This window comes from Triticum urartu, chromosome 7A (genome assembly GCF_056163025.1).
Source record: "Triticum urartu cultivar PI428250 chromosome 7A, HENAU_Tu73, whole genome shotgun sequence".
Taxonomy (NCBI): Eukaryota; Viridiplantae; Streptophyta; class Magnoliopsida; order Poales; family Poaceae; genus Triticum; species Triticum urartu.
The window spans coordinates 53,753,210-53,777,001 of NC_141879.1; the positions used below are offsets into that span (position 1 = coordinate 53,753,210).

The 23,792-nt window shown below is 45.8% G+C and overlaps 3 pseudogenes; 2 read left to right on the plus strand and 1 right to left on the minus strand.

The window, feature by feature from the left end:
- Positions 1-2,573: 2,573 nt before the first annotated feature.
- On the plus strand, positions 2,574-3,426 carry LOC147957653 (uncharacterized; annotated as a pseudogene).
- A 15,819-nt stretch (positions 3,427-19,245) lies between these two features.
- LOC147957654 (uncharacterized) lies at positions 19,246-20,098 on the plus strand (annotated as a pseudogene).
- A 597-nt stretch (positions 20,099-20,695) lies between these two features.
- LOC147957655 (uncharacterized) lies at positions 20,696-21,759 on the minus strand (annotated as a pseudogene).
- Positions 21,760-23,792: the final 2,033 nt, after the last annotated feature.

Here is a 23,792-nt window from a genome sequence, read left to right on the forward strand (position 1 = left end):
CGCGGCCTTGCCACAGAGAGAAGACCAGAGGGGTCGTAGGACGGCCATAAATTTGAGCCAGTGGATCATCGAGAATTGCCCTCATTTGGAGAAGTGGGCGCAGGCTCACGACACCGGGGCTCGGTATGGAATAATGACCAGCAACATGTCAGAGGTGTACAATGGTGTTCTTAAAGGGGTGCGAGCACTGCCTATCACAACCCTAATTGAAGAAACTTGGAACCGGACCCTGTCATACTTTGCAGACAGGGTCACCGTCGCCAAAGCACAAGTTGAATTGAACAAGCCATGGTCCGAGAAGATGCGAAGACATCTGGACGAGAAAGCAAAGAAGTCCCAAAGTCATGGCTGCAGGAAAGTGGACGCACTTAGGAATAAGTGGGAGGTCAATGTGCGAGCCAAGTACGTTAAGGGTCACCACAGAGGATCAAAAAAGCAAGCTGTCACCCTTGGCTCAACCTCCTGTGAGTGCACTTGTAACAAGCCCAAGCTTGAGGGCTACCCTTGCAGTCATGTGCTCCGGGCGGCTGCTGTTCAAAAAATCAGCGTCGAGCAATACATATCGCCGTACTTCAACATGTACAATCTGTACAACACTTGGAACGGTGAGTTCTGGGCTTGGGGCATTGATATGAACTACAAAATGTTGTGGCCAGATGGGCCGAAATGGGTTCCGAACACCGACTTGATGAGAACCGCAAAGGGACGACGTCAGTCTAGGCGTCATCGCAATGACATGGACCATAGCCAGATGGGAGAACCAAGGCGATGCCGCGTTTGCAGGTGTCCTGGACATTCACGCAAAGACTGCCCGTATCGAGCCAACAACAACGCATGATGTTGATATATATGTACTCGCCATGTCTATTTATATTTCTACCCGTTATGTGTACTTATATTAAATTTAAATTGATTCTCTTTGTATTATTGTACTCCTGATGTTAACTTCAGATAATTAATGTAAATCGTATCTCTTTGTATTTTTAAGTTAATTTTGATTTGCATTTGTATTTCTGTCTTTCTCGTAATTTATATTTGTATGTTTGTGTGCAGGTTATGGGTGAAGTGCCAGTGCTTTTGCAGGGGCCCCATGACGCCGGCCACCGTTGCCACCTATTTTTGAAACCAAATAGTAAGCATGATTATCGGCCTTTCAGACTTCAAACCATAAAGAAAACATGGCCAATACACAATCAATTCCTTGCTCACCTTAACGCTTATGGACTACAAGGTTTTGCTAGGCTCACATCATGCAACGACCAAGTACGTTCGGACTCATCCCTTTTGACATCCCTCGTTGACCGGTGGAGACCTGAAACCCACACCTTTCACTTTCGTTTTGGGGAGCTTACACCTACACTAAAAGATGTTTCTATGATCACTGCTCTACCAATTAAAGGTGAGCCGGTAGTCTCTCCACGAGTGTCTCCATCTTGGGCATTAGATATAGCAGCCCGTCTTGGGATGGAAATGCCAGAATCACAACGTTCTGGTAACCCTCGGGGCATCCCACTCGTCTGGCTTCGTGATAACTTTCTTAATTTTTCTAGCTTTGCCAATGAGGAGACGAGAAAAAGACATCTGTTTACGTATTTGTAGTGGCTCCTCGGGAATCTATTTCCAAATTCACATGGGGACGTTGTTGTCCCTGGTCTCATCTACATTGCAGAGAATATGGTACATGAACCTTTACCCGAGCAGCCAAAATACAGCTTCGGTTCTGCCATGCTATCTCATACATACAGAGGCTTGTGTGATGCCACGCAAAAAACCTCTTTCGCACAAAAAGCTCCATTACTTTGTGTCGTCTATGAGTTTCTACAGTTGTGGTCCTGGGAATACCTCCCTGTAGGACGACCTCGTATAGTACAACCCATATACCCATACGACTTTAGCGAGGGTGCTTGCACAACTATGGCCACCAGGTGGACAAAGGCACGGAAACGTTGGTCTCCAGATATTGCGAAAAATTGTTACCCTATGTACCACCAGCAGTTTGAGATACTTGATGAGGCAGAAGTCACATGGAACCCGTGGACTCAGGACCAGCTAAAAATGGTCTTTGATGCTCGACACTTCACACCAGGCATGTTGACCGATAGTGCATTCTGGCTGACTCGCTGCAACTTATTGTTCTTGTGGTGTGTTGAGCCTTACAACCCAGAGCGTGTAATGAGACAGTTCGGTCTCTATCAAGAAATTCCACCACCTTTTCGCAGACGTATCGACGAGGAAACACATAAGTAAGATGTGACATCCCTAAATAGTTAGTGTCATTTTTAATTTACTAAACTCACACTTTGTTACATAATTTGCAGGCTAACCAATATGGGCAGGGGTTGGAGTTTATACGATTGGAGGGAAGAGAACATTGAATGGGTACACAAGTGGGAAAATGAAGCGCTAGCAGATATAGTGCATCAACTTAGGTATATTTTATGTACATTATTTTTTTATGATGATCATACCATGCGTGAAGATGCTTTGCTTTCATCACAACAGTTTATGTAATTATTTAATTTTGTAGACCGTACGATGGAAGTACAGATCAAGCGTACAAGCAGTGATACTGCATGAACACACGTGCTTGCCTGGCCAGTCAGCCAGCTAATATACCAACACAGCTCACACAAGAGGAGCAGGCGCGGAGACATGTTGAGCTGCATGCAGCTTACTATCGTGACCAGATGGTAATCACTTGTAACTTTTTTAGGTCCATCATTTCATAATCATTTGAACTAAATAACATCCAAATATTGTTCAGCTTGAAAATGTCAACGAAGTAGGGCGGATGGCTACGGATAGCATGCCGGCCCAGGGCCCATATCGCAAGACATTCCAGAAACTTTTGCAACAATTCGTGGCAAAGAAGTTCAGATGCGGTAGAGGCGACGACGTTGTCACTGGAGCATACATGCCGGTAGCGAGGTCAGCCAGACCGAGTGCGGCGCAGTCGTCCAGACCGAGTGCGGCGTAGTCGTCCAGACCGAGCGAGGCGCGTACGAGCCATGAGCAATGGGGGGAGGGTCCGAGTACTAGAACGACATTGCCACGACATGACTCATCTCTGCCACTGCATCGCTCTTCTTCGATGCAGCTACGTCAGGGGCAGACATCTCAGGGGCATGGCACGGGCTTGGATTCGATGCCTGAGCAGTTTGTTTCCCCTATCCCATATGCGTACACAGGATATGATGCATACACCCAAGGTGAGGGATCTTAGCCGTATCTCTCCACGCGAGGGATCCCCATGCCCGAGGAGACTCGTGTACCAGATTTAAACCAGCACCACGTACAATGGCCAGACAGTATAGGAGAGGGATATGCTCAGGTAGTCATGTTTACATTTCAATGCATTTACAATGATATCATATATTATCCTCTAACAGTTTGTTTAAAATGTTTCTATGTGCAGGACACACCTGATGTTAATTGGGGCGATGAGAACACCCAACGCGGCGTCAACACAGGCCTCCGGGGAGCATCACATGATCATGGCGTCAACACAGGCCTCCGGGGAACATCACATGATCTTGGCGACCTGGTTACATCATTAGTTACAGAGTTTTTCGGAGGGGACGTTATTGGCCCATCTTCTTTTATCCCCGCGGAGTCACAACCATACGCCTACAATTACGCTTCAAGTTCGCAACAAGGATTCGCGACTCAACCACCTACGCAGGACTCGCAGACACATGAAGCCGAATTGGAGTACGGCTGCGGTCTTCGTGTGACCCGGCCACCTAATTGCTTGTCGCCTTCCGGTCGTAAGGAAAGGCCAGGTGGTCGTCGTAAAGTAGGGTGATTCATCTATGCATGTGTGCGACCCATTGTATCGTTTAATTCAGATGTACTTGCATTATTAGTTTGTACTCTCTTATTGTAAGGCATTATGTTCTATCTTAATTTCATTTTATAGTTGTTGCACGATGTTCGATAATTAGTGGAGGGAAAGAAAATGCCACTACTTTATTCTAAAACTATATATTTTTTCCATCACGACAAGGTACAACTGAAAATAAGATAGACTTGTCGAAAATAAATGGATCTTCAAGAGGAAGACGGACGCTGATAGTAGTGTTACTATCTACAAAGCTAGACTTGTCGAAAAAGGTTTTGACAAAGTTCAAGGTGTTGACTACGATGAGATTTTCTCACTCATAGCGATGCTTAAGTCTGTCTGAATCATGTTAGCAAATTGCCAAATTTTATGAAATCTGGCAAATGGATGTCAAAATTACATTCCTTAATGAATTTCTTAAAGAAGAGTTGTATATGATACAACCAGAAAGTTTTGTCGATCCTAAAGGTGCTAACAAAATGTGCAAGCTCCAACGATCCATCTATGAACTGGTGCAACATCTCAGAGTTGGAATATACGCTTTGAAGAGTTGATCAAAGCATATAGTTTTATACAGACTTGTGGTGAAGTCTGTATTTACAAGAAAGTGAGTGGGAGCACTACAGCATTTCTGATAAATATATGTGTATGACATATTGTTGATCGGAAATAATATAGAATTTTTTGGAAAGCATAAAGGAGTTTTTGAAATGAGTTTTTCAAATAAAGACCTCGATGAAGCTACTTAAATATTGAGCATCAAGATCTATAGAGATAGATCAAGATGCTTGATAAGTTTTTTCAATGAGTACATACCTTGACAAGATTTTGAAGTAGTTCAAAATGGAACAGTCAAAGAAAGAGTTCTTACCTGTGTTACAAGGTGTGAAATTGAGTAAGACTCAAAGCCCGACCACGGTAGAAGATAGAAAGAGAATGAAAGTCATTCCCTATGGCTCAGCCATAGTTTCTATAAATTATGTCATGCTGTGTACCAGATCTATTGTATACCCTACACTGTGTTTAGCAAGGGAGTACAATAATGATCTAGGAGTAGATCACTGGACAGCGGTCAAAATTATCATTAGTGAAATAAGGATATGTTTCTCGATTATGGAGGTGACAAAAGGTTCATCGTAAAGGGTTACGTCGATGCAAATTTTGACACTGATCCAGATGACTCTAAGTCTCAATGTGGATATATTTTAGAAGTGGGAGCAATTAGCTAGAGTAGCTTCGTGCAGAGCATTGTTGACATAGAAATTTGCAAAATACATACGGATATGAATGTGGCAGACCCGTAGACTAAACTTCTCTCACAAGCAAAACATGATCACGCCTTAGTACTCTTTGAGTATCAATCACATAGCGATGTGAACTAGATTATTGACTCTAGTAAACCCTTTGGGTGTTGGTCACATGACGATGTGAACTATGGGTGTTAATCACATGGTGATGTGAACTATTGGTGTTAAATCACATGGTGATGTGAACTAGATTATTAACTCTAGTGCAAGTGGGAGACTGAAGCAAATATGCCCTAGTGCAATAGTAAAGTTATTATATATTTCCTTATTTCATGATAAATGTTTATTATTCATGCTAGAATTGTATTAACCGGAAACATATTACATATGTGAATATATAGACAAACAGAGTGTCACTAGTATGCCTCTACTTGACTAGCTCATTGATCAAAGATGGTTATGTTTCCTAGCCATAGACATGAGTTGTCATTTAATTAACGGGATCACATCATTAGGAGAATGTTGCTATTGCTCTCTTAATGACTTATACATGTTCCTATGACTATGAGATTATGCAACTCCCATTTACCGAAGGAACACTTTGTGTGCTACCAAACGTCACAAGTAACTGGGTGATTATAAAGGTGCTCTACAGGTGTCTCTAAAGGTACTTGTTGAGTTGGAGTATTTCGATATTAGGATTTGTCACTCCGATTATCGGAGGGATATCTCTGGGCCCTCTCAGTAATGCACATCAGTATAAGCCTTGCAAGCAATGTGACTAATGAGTTAGTTGCGGGATGATGCATTACGGAACAAGTAAAGAGACTTGCCGGTAACGAGATTGAACTAGGTATTGAGATACCGACGATCGAATCTCGGGCAAGTAACATACCGATGACAAAGGGAACAACGTATGTTGTTATGCGGTTTGACCGATAAAGATCTTCGTAGAATATGTGGGAGCCAATATGAGCATCCAGGTTCCGCTATTGATTATTGAACGGAGACGTGTCTCGGTCATGTCTACATAGTTCTCGAACCCTTAGGGTCCGCACGCTTAAAGTTCGGTGACGATCGGTATTTTGAGTTTATGTGATTTGATGTACCGAAGGTAGTTCGGAGTCCCGGATTAGATTGGGGACATGACGAGGAGTCTTGAAATGGTCGAGACGTAAAGATCGATATATTGGAAGGCTATATTCGGACATAAGAAAGGTTCCGAGTGATTCGGGTATTTTTCGGAGTACCGGGGAGTTACGGGAATTCGTCCGGGGAGTCAATGGGCCTTAATGGGTCTTAGTGGGTAGGACAGGCAGCAGCCAGGAGGTGGCGCGCACCCCTCCCAAGCCCAGTCCGAATTGGACAAGGGGTTTGGGGCGCGGCCCCCCTCTCCCTTCCTTCTCTCCTCCCCCTCATTCCCCCCTTTTCCTAGTTGGACTAGGAAAGAAGGAAACCTACTCTAGTAGGAGTAGGAATCCTACTCCCTTGGCGCGCCCCTCCTAGGGCCGGCCTCCTCCTCCCTCCCTCCTTTATATAAGGGGGCAGGGGGCACCCCAAGACACACAAGTTGATCTGTTGATCTCTCCCAGCCGTGTGCGGTGCCTTCCTCCACCATATTCCACCTCGGTCATATGGTAGCGGTGCTTAGGCGAAGCCCTGCGTCGGTAGCAACATCATCACCGTCATCACGCCATCGTGCTGACGGAACTCTCCCGTGAAGCTCTGCTAGATCGGAGTTCGCGGGACGTCATCGAGCTGAACGTGTGCTGAACGCGGAGGTGCCGTACGTTCGGTGCTGAGGATCAGTCGATCGTGAAGACGTACGACTACATCAAATGTGTTGTCATAACGCTTCGGCTTAACGGTCTACGAGGGTACGTGGACAACACTCTCTCCTCTCGGTGCTATGCATCACCATGGTCCTGTGTGTGCGTAGGAATTTTTTAAAATTACTACATTATCCAGCAAAAAATCTCGAGTGCCCAACTTGATATTAACTTTAAAATATATGGTATTTAAACAAAAAGGCGCTAATAGGAGGCAGGCTACATTTCTGAGCTCGGGCTCATCTTCTCCTATGATGAATAGTGTATTTAAAGATATCAAAAAATATAAATGTTTTAGCACCAAAGATGCTCAAGTTTTCTAGGTGCATGCAAAATTCTGTGGCCATATGACACCAGGGAAGCTCTAACAAGAACCAAATATTCAAAAAAGGTTTGAAAATTCAGATTTGGGAGCTTCAAAAAAGGTTGACATGCTTATGCCCTGGACCCATGCAAGGAGCTCAAGTTGGACCCAAAACTATAGCCTTTTGCTTTGCTTTGCTTTGCCTGGGTTAGAGGGGAATGGACAAATGGTGGATATATTTGGGGTCACCCGATCTGGCTCTGATGGTTCTCTAGCGAGCCAAATTAATTGTCGAAGAGCCCAATTTGGTAGGTTAATGGACAAAGAGGTGATATTAAAAGGTTAGTTACAAACTCGTTTTTGGTTTGTTGCAAACACGTGGGTACACATTGTGATGATTCTAGAGGTTTTTTCTAAATGTTGTACTCATGCTACAAATAATTATTCTGTTGTTGCAAACGTTGATTACATGATGCATGGATGATTTTGCACACATAGTTTGATGTGACTAGTGTGTGGCCGTTTGTTGCAATTACACACAACAAATGCGCTTCATTGGTGTGTTTGAAATGCTTCGACGTTTCTGGCATGTGTTTTGACATACCGTGTGAAAAAACAAAATTGCGATGATGTTGCATACATATAAAAAATATTGCAGTTTTTCTGGTGCAATGATAGAACGCTCCAAATTTCATGTTTAAGTGACATCCAACAGCGAGGGATGCCGTCGATATGGGTTGTCCCCGGTCGGCCAATGCCTAGAACGACCCTGCAATATTTGCGACGATGAAGTGCTTACCAAAATGAAGAAATTAATGAAGTAGCCACTTTCAGAAGACAATGATCGCAACACTTTAATCTAGCCTATAATTCTCAAAACTTAAAGTTGAAAATTTGACTCGTATTATGTGATAAAGCTTGTAAAACGACAAATAAAAGTAGTAAGTAAGGGTGATATGTTTTAGTTTACTATCTTACACTTATTATCCACAAATCAGAATTAAATCCGGTCGTATGGGGCACAAGATGGAAATGATTGTACCAAAGAGAAATTAAACGAAAAACATTGATTCTCTACTCCACAACAACAAGCTTCATACATGAAACTGAATGAAAATTTGGAAAAAATAAAGTTGATTATGATGTAGAACTATGGTATACGGGCTGCGCATGAGTAAATAGCCAAAAAAATACCACAAGTCGGGTTAGGGTTCCAAAAAATTACCACTTTATTTTGTTGGGACGTGCTACGGACGGTGGGTATTTTAAAAAGATTCACCGCATCACAGGCTGTTCACTGTGACGCCATTGTGTAACAGAGCAACATCTTTCGTCAACAGAGGTCTCGTTGCAGAAATCTTTGCAACATTTGTCTTATTGCAGAAAAGTTTTGCATCGGAAGTCTTGTTGCAGAAAAACTTTGCAACGGTGGTCTTGCTGCAGAAACTTTGCAACTGGTCCCCGCCGCTCCTGGGCATCCTAGCACGCCATCCTCGTCAGATCCACGGAGATCCGGCTGGAATCCTCGCCGTCACTGCCCTCCCAGCCGCACGAGTCTCCACTGCTGCAAGATCTAACTCCTCTTCGGTGGCCAGTTGCAAACTCTCTTTTATGAAACAAAGGCTCAGTTGCAAAAAACATGGACTCGGAGGTGGTTGCTCTCAACCATATGATGAAGATTCGATCTGAGGGACATGGAGGCGGCGGACGCTCGTACGCGATCGGTCGGCTGAAGGTAAGCGTTTCCCTGTTTTATTTGCCAAATAAATTTGAAACAAATTTATTTATTTTATTTTTTCAGAAAACGCTGGGTAGGACTTTGGCCGGAATTGATGCCGATTATGACAAGGATGGTCAGCATTGCAGCACTGACGTGGCACAATAGTCAATGCCGTTTACTTGACAGTTACAATGGGTGTTATGACAGATGGGCCCTCGTGTTAGTCTCCCTCACTAAAATTCCCCAATTTCCCCCCAAAAAAGTAGACATGGCCGGACTGATGAAAAAAAGTAGACATGGTTGGAGCGTCCGCCGCGCCGTCCGCTTTAGCCATGCGAGCTCCAACCTCGCGCACTCCTTCCACACTCTCGCGGACATGCAGGCCGCCGAGATGCTCCCTAGCATGGCGGCTCCTCGCGCTGGTCGCTACTCCCGCTAGCTGACGCCGAGGCACTCCTCCTCAATCCTGTCAACCTGTCGCGCGCCAATGCCCGCCATGGACAGCGACGCCCTAGCCGAGGACCTGGAGCCGTCAGGACGGGCGATGAAGGCACGGAACTGCGGCGAGTCAGCCTGTGTCTAGCATAGGCGCCGCCCAAGAGGCTTGGCCGGAGATGGTGTACGTGGCTGGGTGAGGACGTGGGTGGACCGGCGGCTCGGCGACTCATTTCCCGTGGCGACCGGAGAGGCGCAACCTAGATCGGCAACTGCCATGCTCGTCTGGACGTTCGCGCTTGGCCGACTGCTGGTGTTCCCCGGGGCGACAGTGCGCTGTCCCCGTCCTCAATTTCCTCTGTTGAAGCCACTTCAGAACGGAGTGGCCCCACCTAGCCCTTCCCCTCTACAGCAGGAGCACCATCTCCAAAAGAATTGGACGGGAGTCTCTGATGAACTGCCCCCGCGTCGTCCGCCTGGGCGACACGGGCGGCGAGCGGATCCTCCTTTTCAGGCAGCCCTCTTCTCGAGCTTCCTTCCCTCGCCGCCGCCGAGAGTCGCCGCCGGGCTTGCCCGCACGGCCGACGGCGGCGGCGGGGCTCCGTTCCTGTTGCTGTTCGGCAGCCTTTGGCGATGTGCTGGTGATGACTTGACCCAATTAGGACGGCAATGGTGCAGGAGTGGCAGCGTTCGTGGCTGGGCAGATGCAGCAGACACTACACCACGGTCGTTGATTGACGGCATTTTTTTAAGGGCACCTTGAAAACGCCTCGGATTGATCAGTTTTGGAGGCGTTTTAGGAAAGTGCCTCGGATTGATGCAGCTATGGAGGCGTTGTAGGAAACTGCCTCTGATTGATGTAGCTATGGAGGCGATTTAAGAAAGTGCCTCGGATTGATGTAGCTATGGAGGCGATTTAGGAAAGTGCCTCGGATTGATGAGCTATGAAGGCGTTTTAGAAAATTGCCTCGGAATGAAGGTGGTGACCGCAGGTGGCCGAGCTGCTGCTATGTGCATGAATGAGACTCTCAGCTCGCGGGTGTCGCCGTTTAATCGCAACGTCGAGGCAGCCGAACGCCGGCGCTGGAGAAGACGGTGACGTTGTTTTGGACCGTGAGACATGCCTGTGTATATATATGTTAAAAGACGTCCCTTCCCATTGGAGTACAGACAGCTACCTTGGTGTACTGGTCGGTGATCAGCTGTTACACACAAGATGTGCTGTGTTCGAACAATCCGACGAGGCCCAGCGGTGTAAAATCGATGATTCATTGTCTCTGAGCAGGGAAGAAATATAGAAGTTATGGTCGCCGGAGTTGGGAGAGAAATACGAAAAATCTGCCTCGTCACTTGCTGAAAACAAAATTAAACGAATTTGTCATCTCAACCTGAACAGGCGAAGCTAATGATGCATGGTTCCTGAAGATTCATATGATGGAGTAGATGTATTTTGGCGGCGGTGCTGACCAATCAGTTCGTTCGCTGCGTCTCAGCCAAAGCAGTTTTAGTCCCATACTGCTTAGGGAACAGTAGTTTGACCACCTTAAAAAGACATGGCAATCAGGTTGCTTCAGGATAACAGCTACGAGAGAAGGAGCCTGCGCTAACGGGCCTGTCCATTTCAGCCCAAGTAATACAATGTAACAGCCCAACTGAAGGTAGTGAGAAGAGGGACTAATAAGCGCTTCACACCTCAAATAAAAAAAAGGAGACCTACAGGAAATAGATAAGCGCTTAGCTGGGCCCGATCCACTATTTACGTTTTCCTGTTGCTGGAGTTTAGCGGCACTTCTGCAAATCGCCGAAAAGCTCTTTCGAGGCACTTTTCAAAAACGCCGTCGAATTAAGTCTTCTGAGGCATTATTGTTTAACGCCTTGATTAACATTCCCCTTCACGACCATTTCTAGCAATTTTCAAAGACGCCCCAGAACATATTTGAAGGCATTTTAGAGACTTTGGGAGGCATTTTAAAACGCCTTCTAATGTGAGTCGTGTTGTAGTGAGAGTACCTTCCCAATCCCTGGCGGCATCGGCATGCAGCAGGCGCCCCGGCCAGGCCATGGAGGAAAGTGAAGGGAGGCGGGACGCCACCATGTCCCTCGATCTGGAGAGCCCGCTCTCTGAGCAAGGCTAGCGCTTCTCCAAGGCGCCTCTTCGGTCAGAAGGAATCCAAGATGTGGCGGTGGCTATGCATCAGATGCGGCAACCGACGCCCACGCTGCCGGTAGGAATGCAACGGCCGTAGTTACCACGACCATTTCACGTCCCGATCTGGTATGGGCCTCTAGATCCAGCGAGGTTGACCACGACCGTGTCCTCCACCCGGTGTACTCTGCTGCTACATGCTACGACGACGATGGTAGTGGCGGCATGTGGTGATGTTGTGTCATGCAGATCGGTCATCCACTGCCACTTGTGAGGACGGCACGGGTACGCAAGATCGTCCCAAACTCGGGATTTGAATGTGCATGTGACCTTCCTCCCTCATCAAACTGTCGGAATCGTGGAAAGTGGAGAAGATAACATAGGATGACTTTCGATAGGGTGGTGCTTCTCAAGTACATGGTCTTGAGCTCTGGGATGAAGATCCTAGGTCTGACCTTACATGATTATACCTGGGAATGGCGGTGTTTTTGCATCGTTACCCTTTTGAAGGCATTGCTCGGAGTTTGCTCGGACTTGATCTCCAGGGTGAAAACCCACGATCTAACCTTCAGTGGTGGATCTGGCGACGACGGCTTATATGCGTCGTTTCCTTCCTGAAGGCGTTGCTTCTGGAGAAACCTTCTCGTAGTCCTTATGTTGTCAAAAGATGATTGGTGTCTATGGTCGTTGTTGTACATCACCAATCGCTGTTTCGACCGCTTCGGTTTTTTTCTTTTTCTTCGCCCAGGCATAGCTTCGGTCTTACATGACTTTGCTTCTGCCAGTGTGATTTTTGTGTGCGTGCGTAGTGTTGGCTGTGTGCATCCTAGTTATGCAGAGGCCGGGTGGGTGCTCATTACAATTATATTGCTTGATGCTACATTATAAGTCAATAAAAAAACACCCTTTGTCGAAAAAATCTCCGGCCATGGAGCAAGCCGCCAACTCACGGAGGAATTGGAGTCCCCTGCTGGACGTTCCCCTCCACTTCTCATTGACCGAGCAACCCGGTTGCCTCTGCAGGGAAAATGGCCGCACGGGTCCACACATTTTGTAATCCTGATGCACAAACTAGTCACAACAGCTAATCGCTAATAGTTACTAAGTGTTTAGATGCATGTGCATCGGGAAATGTTCACGTTTTCTCCCAGCTGATAGCACCGCGCACTCGGTCCAACCTAGGTATTTCTTTCCCGTTGTCTCCTATTCTTTATTTTTTTGTCCAAAAGGACCCCCTACCGAACGCTATTGACAAAAAAGACTACCTACGGATAAAATTGTCAAAAAAGACCCCCTCTCTAGTGGCGGCAGGCGCGGCAGGTGACACGTGTCACCTGCCGCCACACCACGAGGCGGCGGGCCCGGCCGCCACGGCAGAAGGCGGCCACGCGCGGTATAACGGATTCGGCACAGTGCGACGTAACGGACGAGGCCAGGTGGGCCACGCCGCCACTGACTGAGGCGGCCGCTGCTGCCCATGCCGCGCCCAGGCCGACAGCAGCATCTTCACGGAATGCGAGGCGCGGTCCCGGCCGCCACCGGGTGAGGCGGCAGCGCGCATGCGGCCCGACAGCCCCTGACGGCGCTGATTTCTATGACAGCGACCTGACGGCGCTAATTTCGACGGCCTGCTGCAGCGCGTGATTTCCGCAGATGCTTTGTAAATTGGAATCTGATTCCCGCAGCCTGCCTGCGTGATTTCCGCTTCTTGCCAACACCCGAGAGCGGTGTAGTTGCTGCGTGTGATGAGACACCGCGATGCTGGAATCCGAGGCTGCGGTAGGTGAGTGTACCTCGTTCTGCCGACAATACAATGCTCCTTCTCTTTATATACGCACAACCGCGGCTGCGCATACACTCTCTCGAATATCTCTCGTTGCCTTCACTGCCTCTCTGCTCTGTCTAAGTCTACAAGAATACACAGAAGGAAATACTTGGTAGCCACTTTCACTCGTGATTTTAGCCGATTTAGAGTTGGTTTTTGAAGATGGTGAAGTTGAAGAAAAGATTGATTAAGGTAAGATCTATCCATTTTTGTTGGTTTTGTTTGCATGCATGATTTTTTGTTCTGTTTGATTAGTTCCTAAGTGTGTACTCTATGTTGTTTTAGGCATTATTTCAGCACTTGGAGAAGTCATTTTGAGTTTCTGGAGTAGGATTTGCCGTGCTAAGTGAAGTACGAAGGGGGAGATCAAGGTATGAGCTTTGCAATACATGGATTTTTTTGTGATGCACGGTGGTAATTAGTTAGTCATTTAGCTCGTCATTAGCTATGTGATGTTAGTGCTTAGAGGTTAGGAAAAAATTCAAACGACGGATACAACATTTAAACTATTTTTTTGATAAGAGTAGGTTGAAGATGTTGTATCAATGTTAGTTGCGTACATTTGTATTGATATGCGAGAAGCTCTTAATACGGTAATTAAGAAAAAAAATTATATGTTCATTGCATGTGGTATGCTATTTCATGTGGTATGTTTATTAATAAGTCTATGGTTAGGAAACCGTAGGTCTACTTTGTTATGTCACAATAATCTAAATTTTATATGTTAAGATTAGGTGGTAATGTACTTAATGATATATGTAATTAGGTAAAATAATTCATCTTAGTAGCAAACAAGGAGGAGATGACGTGATTGAAGAAATTGTGTTACCATCTTCGCTATCCCTTTTGAGATGATGACCACATACATGCAAGTGCTATTTTCATACTTATGATAGCAGAAAGAAAATTCCGTGTTTAATATTGATGTTCATGTGATAATAGGTTGACTCCGTTCATATATTACTGGTGACGGATATTTATTCGAACTATTTGGACGCTTAATTGCATTGGAAGCACATCCATATTGGACCTAAGGTATAAAATGACGCCGTAATTTTGTTAATATTTTTTATATTGATGTACTGTCATGCCGCTGCAAATATTATTATTTGTAAATAAATGAATTTTATCGTATGATATGAAAAACATTATATCATGCCGGAAGAAATTAGATATTTTACTCATATGATATTAAAATGTTATTATCGTAATATTATGTTTAGTGGTTGTTTGGATAGCGAGTACTTACCCTCAGTTTTGTCATAACCTGCTGTAAGAAAATTATGTAGAAAACCATATTTTACTAATAGTCGTTTCTCCAGAAGCTATGTTTTTGCATGTTACGAGAACTATTTTAGGATATTTTTGGGGTAGTTAGAGAAAAGCAAACAGAGTTTAAGTTTGTTACGCTCATAGACAAGTTTGAGAAAAATAGATCTTTAAATACCCGTTAACCAAACAACCCCTTAAAGTCTAAGCAAATGATTCTTAAAACAAACTGAATAATTATAACGAAAATACGGTTATTATTTTAGTCGTAAGATATGTAAATGTTGTCATCGTTACTAAATGTTCAGTTACTAATTATTTGAAATGTAAACATGTATGTTGGTTAGGTACTATGGAAAATTTAGTAGTGTACAATGGGAACGTCTTACGCGACGGTCCATTCGGGGTGGATGTGTCCTTGTGCGAGTCGACTACAGTTGTGGTGAGAGACATGGTCAACGTGGGTTACGCAGCTGTTAGAAGGTGCATCCGAGCGGTGTTTGGCCCAGTGATGCAGGAAAAAAAATGACAATGGAGGCCTTCGTCGTTGACGGAGGAAATGATGGGATAGTTGCCCGTTGGGGTTTGCGGCCTGTCACAGGTGATCGGTCGTGGGGGTCGTACATGAGGTTTGCAAGCAATCCCAATAACTCAATGTATGGTCAGCCGATGGTGTATGTGGAGTTCATTTCAGTCACTGATGTTGCCGGATGCAGTAGCAGGGGTGGTGAGGTCGAGTTGGCCATCACATCAGCCCCTAGCATCGGCCCATCGGAACCGACGGGCGGCCAGCCTGTGTGTGACACAGGATATTGGTCGGCGGCCGTTGACATAAGCGAACACGTGGAGGGATTGCCGGAGGCGCTAGATGATGATGATCATTCTTCTGCGTCTTCGGAGTCAAGCGGAGAAGAAGATGTTCCTCTTCAGAGGGCGGTCGCGGCGGCACTGCAACCTGGGTTTTTACAGGATATGAGCATCACCAACGAATTTCACTCTGCTTCTGGCCTAGGAGCGGGAAGCTTGGAGGTTGGGCAAGTTTTCCCAGATAAGAAGTCTGCTTACCAGGCAATGGGTAGCTATGCAATCGGCATCCACCGCCAGCATAGAGTGAAGCAGTCTGATAAAAAAGAGTTGAAGGTCATATGCATCCACACCGCGAAAGGTTGCCGCGGAAGAGTTCTCGCTAGACTGAAGCCTGGGGTATGTCAGTCATGGCATATCACAAAAATAGTGGAGCATACCTGTGAGCAAACTGGGACTCTTTCAGATCACTGCAATGTGACAGCAAAATTTGTGGCACAGACGATGGAAACAATTGTGCAGGGAAGCCTCAACATTAGTGTTAGGGCTCTGCAAAAAGATGCAGAGGATCTAATTGGATTCCCTGTTAGCTACAGCAAGGCTAGGCGTGCGAAGGAAAATATATTCAAGAACTTGTATGGTACCTATGAGGAGGCATATTCTTATGCCCCTAGAATGCTTCATCAAATAGCAAGTGCTAATAGGGGGACTCAAGTTTGGCGGAGAGAACGTCCAAACCCAATGAACCCGGGTGAGCTAATCCTGGACCGCTTATTCTGGGCATTCGCCCAGACTATACAAGCCTTCAGGCACTGCCGCCCGGTATTATCTGTTGATGGTACCTTTCTCACTGGAAAAGTACAAGGGCACACTATTGGTGGCGATTGCAGCGGATGCAAATAATCAGCTTCTTCCTATTGCATATGTATTGGTCGAGAGCGAGAACAAAGATAGCTGGTTGTGGTTCCTGAGCTGCGTGAAGATTGGTGTCGTGAAAGAGCGTAAAGGTGTTTGCATCATTTCTGATCGCAACACTGGATTATTAAGCGCTCTTGAAATAATTAAGGCATCGGAAGAAGAGTGGGGCTGGCCCGATCTAGAGGGAAGGTGGTGCATGAGGCATTTGGCAGCAAACTTTTACTCCAAATTCAAAAACAAGGATTGGTTCAAGTTATTCAAGAGGATGTGCATGCAAAAAACTGAAGCCAAAATGAATGCGATATGGGCAGGTATCAATGGTGAGATCGACCGCGCGGCCTTGCCACAGAGAGAAGACCAGAGGGGTCGTAGGACGGCCATAAATTTGAGCCAGTGGATCATCGAGAATTGCCCTCATTTGGAGAAGTGGGCGCAGGCTCACGACACCGGGGCTCGGTATGGAATAATGACCAGCAACATGTCAGAGGTGTACAATGGTGTTCTTAAAGGGGTGCGAGCACTGCCTATCACAACCCTAATTGAAGAAACTTGGAACCGGACCCTGTCATACTTTGCAGACAGGGTCACCGTCGCCAAAGCACAAGTTGAATTGAACAAGCCATGGTCCGAGAAGATGCGAAGACATCTGGACGAGAAAGCAAAGAAGTCCCAAAGTCATGGCTGCAGGAAAGTGGACGCACTTAGGAATAAGTGGGAGGTCAATGTGCGAGCCAAGTACGTTAAGGGTCACCACAGAGGATCAAAAAAGCAAGCTGTCACCCTTGGCTCAACCTCCTGTGAGTGCACTTGTAACAAGCCCAAGCTTGAGGGCTACCCTTGCAGTCATGTGCTCCGGGCGGCTGCTGTTCAAAAAATCAGCGTCGAGCAATACATATCGCCGTACTTTAACATGTACAATCTGTACAACACTTGGAACGGTGAGTTCTGGGCTTGGGGCATTGATATGAACTACAAAATGTTGTGGCCAGATGGGCCGAAATGGGTTCCGAACACCGACTTGATGAGAACCACAAAGGGACGACGTCAGTCTAGGCGTCATCGCAATGACATGGACCATAGCCAGATGGGAGAACCAAGGCGATGCCGCGTTTGCAGGTGTCCTGGACATTCACACAAAGACTGCCCGTATCGAGCCAACAACAACGCATGATGTTGATATATATGTACTCGCCATGTCTATTTATATTTCTACCCGTTATGTGTACTTATATTAAATTTAAATTGATTCTCTTTGTATTATTGTACTCCTGATGTTAACTTCAGATAATTAATGTAAATCGTATCTCTTTGTATTTTTAAGTTAATTTTGATTTGCATTTGTATTTCTGTCTTTCTCGTAATTTATATTTGTATGTTTGTGTGCAGGTTATGGGTGAAGTGCCAGTGCTTTTGCAGGGGCCCCATGACGCCGGCCACCGTTGCCACCTATTTTTGAAACCAAATAGTAAGCATGATTATCGGCCTTTCAGACTTCGAACCATAAAGAAAACATGGCCAATACACAATCAATTCCTTGCTCACCTTGACGCTTATGGACTACAAGGTTTTGCTAGGCTCACATCATGCAACGATCAAGTACGTTCGGACCCATCCCTTTTGACATCCCTCGTTGACCGCTGGAGACCTGAAACCCACACCTTTCACTTTCGTTTTGGGGAGCTTACACCTACACTAAAAGATGTTTCTATGATCACTGCTCTACCAATTAAAGGTGAGCCGGTAGTCTCTCCACGAGTGTCTCCATCTTGGGAATTAGATATAGCAGCCCGTCTTGGGATGGAAATGCCAGAATCACAACGTTCTGGTAACCCTCGGGGCATCCCACTCGTCTGGCTTCGTGATAACTTTCTTAATTTTTCTAGCTTCACCAATGAGGAGACGAGAAAAAGCCATCTGTTTGCGTATTTGTAGTGGCTCCTCGGGAATCTATTTCCAAATTCACATGGGGACGTTGTTGTCCCTGGTCTCATCTACATTGTAGAGAATATGGTAGATGAACCTTTACCCGAGCAGCCAAAATACAGCTTCGGTTCTGCCATGCTATCTCATACATACAGAGGCTTGTGTGATGCCACGCAAAAAACCTCTTTCGCACAAAAAGCTCCATTACTTTGTGTCGCCTATGAGTTTCTACAGTTGTGGTCCTGGGAATACCTCCCTGTAGGACGACCTCGTATAGTACAACCCATATACCCATACGACTTTAGCGAGGGTGCTTGCACAACTATGGCCACCAGGTGGACAAAGGCACGGAAACGTTGGTCTCTAGATATTGCGAAAAATTGTTACCCTATGTACCACCAGCAGTTTGAGATACTTGATGAGGCAGAAGTCACATGGAACCCGTGGACTCAGGACCAGCTAAAAATGGTCTTTGATGCTCGACACTTCACACCAGGCATGTTGACCGATAGTGCATTCTGGCTGACTCGCTGAAACTTATTGTTCTTGTGGTGTGTTGAGCCTTACAACCCAGAGCGTGTAATGAGACAGTTCGGTCTCTATCAAGAAATTCCACCACTTTTCCGCAGACGTATCGACGAGGAAACACATAAGTAAGATGTGACATCCCTAAATAGTTAGTGTCATTTTTAATTTACTAAACTCACACTTTGTTACATAATTTGCAGGCTAACCAATATGGGCAGGGGTTGGAGTTTATACGATTGGAGGGAAAAGAACATTGAATGGGTACACAAGTGGGAAAATGAAGCGCTAGCAGATATAGTGCATCAACTTAGGTATATTTTATGTACATTATTTTTTTTATAATGATCATACCATGCGTGAAGATGCTTTGCTTTCATCACAACAGTTTATGTAATTATTTAATTTTGTAGACCGTACGATGGAAGTACAGATCAAGCATACAAGCAGTGGTACTGCATGAACACACGTGCTTGCCTGGCCAGTCAGCCAGCTAATATACCAACACATCTCACACAAGAGGAGCAGGCGCGGACACATGTTGAGCTGCATGCAGCTTACTATCGTGACCAGATGGTAATCACTTGTAACTTTTTTAGGTCCATCATTTCATAATCATTTGAACTAAATAACATCCAAATATTGTTCAGCTTGAAAATGTCAACGAAGTAGGGCAGATGGCTACGGATAGCATGCCGGCCCAGGGCCCATATCGCAAGACATTCCAGAAACTTTTGCAACAATTCGTGGCAAAGAAGTTCAGATGCGGTAGAGGCGACGACGTTGTCACTGGAGCATACATGCCGGTAGCGAGGTCAGCCAGACCGAGTGCGGCGCAGTCGTCCAGACCGAGTGCGGCGTAGTCGTCCAGACCGAGCGAGGCGCGTACGAGCCATGAGCAATGGGGGGAGGGTCCGAGTACTAGAACGACATTGCCACGACATGACTCATCTCTGCCACTGCATCGCTCTTCTTCGATGCAGCTACGTCAGGGGCAGACATCTCAGGGGCATGGCACGGGCTTGGATTCGATGCCTGAGCAGTTTCTTTCCCCTAACCCATATGCGTACACAGGATATGATGCATACACCCAAGGTGAGGGATCTTAGCCGTATCTCTCCACGCGAGGGATCCCCATGCCCGAGGAGACTCGTGTACCAGATTTAAACCAGCACCACGTACAATGGCCAGACAGTATAGGAGAGGGATATGCTCAGGTAGTCATGTTTACATTTCAATGCATTTACAATGATATCATATATTATCCTCTAACAGTTTGTTTAAAATGTTTCTATGTGCAGGACACACCTGATGTTAATTGGGGCGATGAGAACACCCAACGCGGCGTCAACACAGGCCTTCGGGGAGCATCACATGATCATGGCGTCAACACAGGCCTCCGGGGAACATCACATGATCTTGGCGACCTGGTTACATCATTAGTTACAGAGTTTTTCGGAGGGGACGTTATTGGCCCATCTTTTATCTCCGCGGAGTCACAACCATACGCCTACAATTACGCTTCAGGTTCGCAACAAGGATTCGCGACTCCACCACCTACGCAGGACTCGCAGACACATGAAGCCGAATTGGAGTACGGCTGCGGTCTTCGTGTGACCCGGCCACCTAATTGCTTGTCGCCTTCCGGTCGTAAGGAAAGGCCAGGTGGTCGTCGTAAAGTAGGGTGATTCATCTATGCATGTGCGCGACCCATTGTATCGTTTAATTCAGATGTACTTGCATTATTAGTTTGTACTCTCTTATTGTAAGGCATTATGTTCTATCTTAATTTCATTTTATAGTTGTTGCACGATGTTCGATAATTAGTGGAGGGAAATAAAATGCCACTACTTTATTCTAAAACTATATATTTTTTCCATCACGACAAGGTACAACTGAAAATAAGATACAACACGACAAGGTACAACTGAAAATAAGATACATCGTAGAATTTAAATAAAGCTACATTTAACTACTGAAATGAAGCTACATTAAACTGCAGAAATAAAGATACAAATGATTGCGAAATTTAAAATACTACCACAGGAATCTACTGAGTCCAACGTGGATATTTTCCTTTTCCATCGCCACCTTCTTCTGCTGCCATCGCCCTTTCTTTCTTTCTCTGCCTCTCCGCCTCACGAGCCTCCTTTCGCTGTCGTTCCTGCTCCTCCATGCGACGAGCCTCTTACCTGTTTTTCTTTCCTAAATCCTGAAAAAACCGGTGTTGCTTCGCATAGTATTCTTTTAACTCTCTCTCTTGCTCTGCTTTCTCCTCAGCTTCCGCCTTCTCGCGTCGCTCTTCCGCATAGAAACTATTCCACGCACGGCGACTTCTTTCACAAATCTCAGTCACTGCCCAAGTCGGCATCTCCGTGTCAATCCAACGATAGTACATCCACAGAGGCGGAGGAGACTACAACGAAAAACCAGAATGTTATTAAAGAATCTATCAAAATACCAACAATATCTATTTGTGATGGTTAAAGCATACCGGAGGCTTGTCGTACTCTGAAATAGCTATGGGTGGATCTTCCTCATAATTGGCGCACATGAAAAACTTCATGCCCAACCAATCTGAAAAATCCGTAACCTCCTTCACCTTGCAAAGATCGCCACACCAACACCGCAGGACTGCCACCCCCGGAGGCAAACTTGCATTCTTCATTTTCCTCGGCCTAATGCTTTGATCCGAGCAAGGCAAACTCATACCGACTGAAAAAATGTGTTACACACTTTGCGCACTGCCGATTTCGAGGATGGCTGGACGAGAGCCTCGGTGTCTCCTTTTATAAGCTCAGACGATAAATGATGGCGAGAAAATTAAGCGGGGATATTTACGATCCCTGTAGTGTCGGCACAACAGCTTCCCGTAGGATTCCCAGTGCCATCGCATCCGCTGAGGCAAAAGTAGCAAAGGCAGGATTGGTTCCCGGGCGAAAGAACCAAAAGCGTCCATATTCCCGTGCGTCGGAGTCACAGCCGTCACTGTCGCGCCTCGGAATCAGCGCCGTCTGCGCACTGTCGCGCGTGCAGCAGCACAGGACAGGCCGCCTCGGCAGGTGGCGGTGTGGCTCACCTGCTGGGCCCACGCGCAGCAGGCCTTGTCGGTCGGGTGGCGACAGCGGCAGCGGCGGCCGCCTCACCCGGTGGCGGCCGGGCCCACCTGGCGCGGCCCGTTCCGTCGCGGCACGCTGGCCTGTGCTGCCACCGTTCTGCCACGCGCGGCCGCCTCCTGTAGTGGCGGCGGGGCCAGCCGCCTCATGGCGTGGCGGCAGGTGACACGTGTCGCCTGCCGCGCCTGCCGCCACTTGTGAGGGGGTCTCTTTTGTCAATTTCGTCCACAGGGGGTCTCTTTTGTCAATTCCAGTGGGCAGAGGGTCTCTTTCGACAGAATTTCCGTATTCTTAAGCTAACTCTCTGCTTCCCTTGCCTTATTGTTGCTCTAGCAGTTGGTGTATGGGAGAAATGCACTGAAAGGACTCAGTGAAGCATGAAGAGAATGCATCAATCGCTTGGTGGTGATATATTTAGGCATTGTTAGCCATCGTTATTCTCTCATGTTGTGGTGGGAAGAAACATTTATCCCAGATCAATGCATGAGCTATTTTGTATCGAAGGTCTTCATAAATATTGGTCGATTATGGTGCATGTGATGTGATTTTATTCAAATTGCTCCATACTTTCATGGTCATCGTTAATTTCAGGGAACCAACCCATTTTGTTCTCTCCCAGTTGACTATAATATGTCGGTATAATCGAAAATCCTTTTTTAGGCCGAGCTCCATGGAGGCTGGTTTTTCAAAAATTCAAAATTCATCAAAATTCATATTTTTACATTCCAAAAAATTCTGAAAAAATATAGATATACATGGAGGCTAATGCACAAGTGTGTCAATGTTCAGGACAAAATACATTGAAATGGGGGCTGTGCAAAATATACAAATCCGGAGCTTTTTAACACGTGATACTATTCTTCCTCCCGGGCCATGAATTTGTCTTTGTTGTGCAGATCGCATTTCGACGCAATTCATCCTGAAATTTTACAATCATACACATAACATCCTTGTTTACTTGTACAATTGTTTTTCAGATTTTTTTTAAACTGGAGAGTTTGAATTCTTAATTTTCGAAAAAATTCAGCCGCCATGGTGGCCAAGAGTCAAGACGCCTCACTCCTGGTATAATGCAATTTAAAAATTCCATCTTATGAAATATAAGGATTTGGGATGCATGTGTTATCTCTGATGATGAGAAGCAATACGTATTTCTCATGTTCTTTGCTAAAAAAAGATCAGAACGAGCCAAACATGGGCTGGAATGCAGACTGCCTTGGTCCAGACTGCTAGTACGTTATCTCAATTTTCATGGGCTCTGAGTTATGATGGCTCGCATTATGAATTTGTGATCACAATGAGTTACTTCATAAAATACTTTCCGCAATCCTTGTGGTTTCATCAGCAAGGGCATCCCCCAGTTTCCACTAACAGAAACAAAAACGTGTGTTTTGCTACTGCATAACAAAACCAAAACCAAAACGAGAGAAGAAAAGCAATCCATGGATTTTCACATCTCTGAGATATAACAAACAGAGTAACGCGTATTTGTATCTCTGGTAGTACATAATAAACAGAGTAACGTGTATTTGCATCTACAAGGGGGATAAATTGGAACATGTTTTTGTCATCTCCGGTGCACAAGGAGGCTAGTCGCGGTCAAGTAGGTAAATGCACATAATATTTTGGCACCAACATTATTTACACTTGAAACACTCAAATTAAGTAACCCTATGTAATTAACAACTTGCACAAATTGCTCACCGCAGTTCCTCTGAAGTGCATATCACCCTTCTCTGTTTTGCAACGTTGCTACTCCAAAAGCTCTGTCCCGGAGATTATGCAGGACTATAGTATTACAGAGTTTAAAGCGTGATCTTCCTTAATGACCCCAATCCATGTCAGGGACATCTTCACCATTCATTCAATTATAAAAATCGGAGCACAGTA